The sequence below is a fragment of the Ceratotherium simum genome, chromosome 25, assembly GCF_057802395.1.
Source record: "Ceratotherium simum simum isolate JZ-2026a chromosome 25, ASM5780239v1, whole genome shotgun sequence".
Classification (NCBI taxonomy): Eukaryota; Metazoa; Chordata; class Mammalia; order Perissodactyla; family Rhinocerotidae; genus Ceratotherium; species Ceratotherium simum.
This window is the reverse complement of record NC_141924.1, coordinates 14,550,589-14,556,961: the sequence shown is the minus strand read 5'-3', so window position 1 is coordinate 14,556,961 and position 6,373 is coordinate 14,550,589.

Sequence of the window (6,373 nt, the reverse complement as noted above, 5' to 3'; positions counted from 1 at the left end):
TTACACACGCACCCCACACATATACACACATGGACACGTGTGCGTGCACATGAACACACACCAACTGAGCCATCCTGAATGTCTTTCTTTCTCCAAACCTCCCAGGCTCCCTCGTGCCTCCAGGCCTTTGCCCAGGCTGTTCCCAGGCTGTTCCCTCTGGCTGGAACACTCTCCAGCCCCCGCCCCCTGGCCAACTCCCGGGTGCGCGTGGTTGGAGGCGCACCTTCTGGGTTGGGCTGCCCACCCTCTCTCTCCACGTCTGTCTCCTCACACGCTTTGCAGTTTTTCACTAAGAGCTCACCTCCGGCTGATTTTGGTGCCTCTGAGCAGTGGGATCGCCCTGTGGGGAACTTCTTTGCCTCTGCTGAGGTCCCTCAGGTTTCAGTGCTCGGGTTTGAAGTTTGTCAGTGTAGAAAAAAATCTGTGTCTGCTTTTTATCCAGAATTTCTATCTTTTGGAGCGGGAATGTGTTGCCTCCACAACAGCTAAACTCTTCTTGTTAAATCATGTGCCTGGTTCATGGTCTGAGAAGAAAACACCAGCTGGGCAGTCAGGAGAACTGGATTGCAGTTCTACACAACACTCATTAGTGTTTTAGGATGATACATGGATTGTCCCATTCCTTATACTAGTGTTTATTTACATCTCTGCCTCATCCCAGAAAAGGTTGGAGGAGGCTTATCTGAACACAGACAACCCCGCGCCTATTTTAAAGGAAGGAATAGATCAAGAAACCAGGGTGAGGGAAAGGAAGCCCAGCACACTTTAGGATCCAATGGGCCAAACGAGTTTTTTAAACTTATCTTCCTAGTAGCCACGAAGAAAACAGAAACACAACCACCTACAAGTGGTCAGGATGACAGGGATTCTAAAAATTACAAAATTGCTAACTAGTTAGTTAGAAGTTAGAGGTGGGCTTTTCCTGGCCTGGCAGTCGGAGAAAAATTTAACTGTGGGTTCTCAAAAGGGAAATATCATGTGAGCCTCAGCAAGATCCAGCTCTCTTCCTCGGGGGGATTCTGGGGAATACCTTTCTCTCAATCTCTTTAGAGATGTAATGTGCATCGCCCACAGTCTGAAGTTACAGTCTGTAGTAAGAACCAGCCTTTGGCATGGACACTCTATGCTACCCACTAAGGGAATATCCATGTACATTAACAATCAAGTAGACCAACCTCTACATAAAGAGAAGTTAAAGGAATATCTAAGGGAATACCTATGGGAATGCCTGTGGGACTATCTGTGAGAATATCTGCGGAAATACCTGTAGGAATACTTGTGGAAAGCTGTTTCCTTAAGAGAACAGCTCTGTATCTGCTCCTACACCAAGAAATAATGTTCTAGTCCATCAAGCTAAGCCATGACAATTTTAGATTAAAATTTTTTCAAAGTACATTTTACAAATCTCCCAAGAAAGCCTTAGAAAAATCCTAATACTGACACAGACACCTAATGTTAAGCAAGTATCGCCTCCTGGTGAGTCCCCCAACTGGCTTAGTAGGAAAACGTAGCCCTCAGTGACTAAATGAGTGAATGCAATTCACAGGTTGTTGAATAAAAGCCAACTCCACGTTGGAGGGCATCTGCCCAAAATGGCAGTTGGGGGGTTGGAGCAGTTCGTCCTGAGCCATTTTTCTCTCACAGTAATGAGGCCATTCCTGGCTGGTGACAATAAAACCACGTCATCTGCATAGAAAAGACTTAACTTTCCGTTCCTCTTAGCAAAGGGCAATTCAGTCAGCTCATTCAAAAATTCTTTCAAGTCATAAAATACTCGTTAAAGGGAGCCGAGACCGACGTACACGGCTCTTGTGCGATGCTTGAAACCGTGGTCTGGTTCTCAGGACACCATTTCTCCTGACTCAGGCCCTCACACTGAACTGAGGTGCAGGTTCTATAGAAGCGTCCATGGCGGGGTGGGGATTAATGCTGAGCACCTGTAGTTTAGCCCTTAACTGGTTTCTCTCCACGTGACTAGTTTCCCTCCACTGAGTCAAAGGCCGAAATCAGTCATGGCTGTCGCAATTCTTATATTGTTCTTGGCAAATTTTTGCACAAGTGGCATGAAAAGGTCTACAGTGTGGAAGAAATACGCTGAAAACCCACGGGCTTCCTCATACAAAATACCAGCCTGAGAAACCCAGACTTGCAATTTATAAGAGAGGAAATTGACAGATGGTTTAGTTGGACTATCAAGTAAACCAATGGGTCCATCATTTGGAGCGGAAATAAAGGATGAGCCTCTGTTTACAAAGTGGGATAATCTACCCTTCAGGTCCATCCAGACAAGACCACACGTGTAGAATTAAGGAAAGGAAGCAACTTGGCTTGAACATTCGAAATGTGGCAAGTCCAAATTGAGACAAACTGTAAGTGTAAAGTACATCAGATTTCAAACATGGTACAAAAAAAGAATGCAAAATATCTCATGAATAATTTTATATTGATTACATGTTGCAATGATAATATTTGAATATGGTGGGTGAATAAAATATTATTATAATTAATACCACTTATTTTTACTTTTTTTTTGAGGAAGATTGGCCCTGTGCTAATATCTGTTGCCAATCTTTCTCTTTTTCTTTTTTCCCCCCAAAGCTCCAGTACATAGTTGTTTATCATAGTTGTAGAGTTGTAGCTCTTCTCTGTGGGATGCTGCCTCAGCATGGCTTGATGAGCGGTGAGTAAGTCCATGCCCAGGATCTGAACTGGCGAACCCCAGGCCACCGAAGCAGAATGCGTGAATTTAACCGGTTCGCCACCGGGCCGGCCCCTTTTTTTAATGTGACTACTAGAAAATTTTTAATTACTTGTGTGCATATGATGGCAGCCACCTGCAAGATGACCCCCAATGATCCCGCCTCCTGGTATTCATGTCCTGTGTAGACCCCACCCATATTGTGTCAGGGTTGGTCTGTGTGACCAATAGAATATGTCAGAAGTAATGGTACGTCACTCCAATATTAGGTTACAAAAGATACTGCAGCTTCTGCCTTGGTCTCTTTCTCAATCTCTCTCTCTCTCTCATCACTTACTCCAGGGGAAGGTAGCTGCTAATTTGTGAGCAGTCCTACAGAGATGCCTACATAGTAAGGAACTAACGCCTCCAGCCGACACCCATGTAGGTGAACCTTCTTAGAAGCAGGTCCTCCAGCCACAGTCCAACCTTCAGATAACTACAGGCCAAGCAACATCTTGACTACAACCTCATGAGAAGGCCTGAGTCAGAACCACCCCGCTAAGCCACTCCTGGATTCCTGTTCCTCAGAAACTATGTAAAATAATAAATATTAAGTCTCAGGTAACTTATTACACAGCAATAGATGACTAACACACAGGCATTATATTTCTGTTGAACATCACTGATCTCAAGCTTTAAAAAAAAAAAGTAAACTTGTAGAGCAGAGATTCCTAACCCTGGCTCCACATTAGAATCACCTGAAGAACTTTTTTAAATTACTGATGTCCCAGCCTCACCCCAAAACAATTAAATCAGACTCTCTAAGGATAGAGCCCCAGCGCTGGTATTTTCTACAAGTTACCCAGGGGGTGTTAATGTGCAGCCAGCATTGAGACCGCTGCTCTCAGGAAATGCTTCTTCAATGTCATTGTGCTTAACTTAACACAGCATGAGGGCTTTGCCACTCCCAGTATGCATCAGAATCTCCTAGAAGTTGTTGGAAGTGCCAAGTCTCGGGCCCCAACCCAGGTGTACTGAATAGAATCTGATTTTTAATAAGACCCCCAAGAAACTGGGTGCACACTGAGGTTTAGGGTATCAATTCAGAACTGGTCCTCAGAGATCTCACACTCCAGATTCCTGCTAAGGGTAATCACATCCCGGAATCTGTCCTCCCATGAGCCTTTCATTAGGCTGGACGTTGTGAGTGAGCGTCCTCCCCGAGGGATTCTGGCATAATTGGCGTTGGGAGTGAGGGGCCTAGCCAGGGAGAATCTTGTGCAAGTTCCCCCAGGGAATTCTAAGCTGCAGCCAGGGTGGAGAGCCACCACCAGGAGGTGGAGAGATGGGAGACGCCCTCAGCTGCCTCTCAATCCCTGAGTCTCTCATCTGGCCACACTAAGGGGGAGTCGAGAGTTTAAAAATGTATTGTTTCCATACATCGTGAACCCTACAAGCCAACTGCCCGTCTAGAACTTACTGAAGAAACAGCCATTTATTCCAACTCTAGAGAGAAAACGTGCCACGTGGGTCTTACCCAGAGCCAGTGCGTACATCTCAGCAAGATGCTCTCCTGAGGGACTTCCTAGAGTGACGCTGAGGATCAGTAACAACCGCCTGAATCCCCTCCTTGAAAACTAACCTCCAACCAGATGCACCACCACCGCATAGCAAGATTTAAATTCTATAACTACTGCAGCTGCCTCCAAACTCCTCTTCACACACCAGCTCACTTTCCCGGCCACAGTTTAAGAATTGTTTTATTTCTTATTTCATTTGTTTTCCTTTTCCTTTCTGACACTCTTTGTCAAACCAAGAACTACAATGACAAAATCCACCTTTACCCAAATCAAAATGAGCCAAGAAAGCCAGTTTTAATTTGCCAACAACTCCATTGATAATGGGTGAGGGGTAAACCCAAGGCATCTCTTGGCATTTCAAGAGATTCTCAAAAAGGCAATTTCCACAAATATGAAAGTCCTATACCTCTCTTTGCAATACCCCATCCTTGGAGGTGCAGCCATGGGTCCTAACAGCCTTAGGCATGGCAATACCCACCTTGAGGGTGGGAGGGACATTATCACTTTGTCCCTGGCTGAAAAATGCCTTCCTAAACATAGTGATAAGTAAGACAGGCTAACTGTAATAGAATTTACAGCACTGTCTCCTTCAAGCTGTTTACCATAATCTGTAATTATTTTATCCACTTGTCTGCTTATTTATCTCATCTATAACTCTATCAGGGCAGAAGCCATGTTGGTCTTACTCAATATATTCCCCTTACTTAGCCTAGCGGCTGATACATAGTAGGCACCAAATGAATGTTTGCTAGATGAAGAATTGAATGGAAAATTTCCCCAGATCCATCCCACACACAACATCCAGAAATATTAGACTCTATAAATCCATTGGTGAGGAATTGTGCTCTCAGCTTGATACAGCTGTCCATAAGGAGATGTGATCGATATATAGGAAATAGTTTTATATATATATATATGAAATATTTCTTGTACTCCAGCGTGGTTCAAGCAGGATCCTGTAAGCCCTACGCGAATCCTGATATTCTGCTCTTCTGAGGTTATTATGACTGACTTTAAATATGTGATGTAATGGAGGATTTTAACCATCACACACAACCCAAGGTCCAAGTAGACTGCACATACCCAACCAGAGGGATGTGAGCCGACTTTGAGCCAGGACCAGCCTCTCTGGTTACCAAATCCCAAAGGAAAGAGCTCTGTGTTCTGTCCTGCGCACTAGGGATTGCCCCTCTCCATTTTAGGACACCTCTAGGATCTGCCCAGCCTGCTTGGAAGGACAAGTTCTCATTCCCAAGCAAGGGGGCGTAAGGACCTGGCAGTTTATGGGAGGACTTTGAATGCTCTCAACAGAATCGGGTGAAAAAGAATCCGTCAAACATGAGCTCAAAATGGCAGGTCTAGGCATCTCAGTTCCCCCAGGATGCCATGTCAAACTCAAGTCTCAAGGGCAAATAGCACAAGGGCAAGGGGTCCACTGAGAACTCCTGATCCTCTCACCAGGCCATTCCATGATGGGCCATCTTCGTGTCATTGTCCCTGATCCCTCAGCTCATATAACCCAGCCCACAGAATGAGGGCCCTCTTCTGCTCAGGAAGCCAGCACCACAGAATCCCAAATGCACAGAGGGCTAGACTCTGAAAAATACTCTGGAGGGAAGTAACAGACTGGGAGCCCCACAGACCTCAAATCTCTCAACCACCAACCCACTGAGGTTTCCATACAGATGCTTCTTTGGAAGTTCTTAAAACTCAGAATTTTAAAATAACTCAAAGAGGCAGTGTGGAGTCGTGGAAAGAGCTTGGGTTGGGTGATAGAAAGATTGGGTCTAAGCTGTGACTCTGCCTCCAGCTAGCAGCTAACAGACCTTGAATGAGTCACTTCCCTCATCAGGCTTCAATTCCTCCAGCTGTACACCAGGGACAATAGCTCCCTCTTCCCATGGAGGCTGTGAGCATCACACACAGTCATGTCGTGGAGGGCTTTGGAAATGGTCCAGCTGTGAGAAATGTGAGGCGTGTTGGAGGATAACCAAAGAAGGGAGGCGCTGGAGTGGTGTTTCCTTCCTGCCTTCCTTCCCCTCTTCCTTCTTTCCCCACATCACAGGAGGGAACCGTCAATGAGCCAGTTACTCAGGCAGAGCTACTGCCCCCG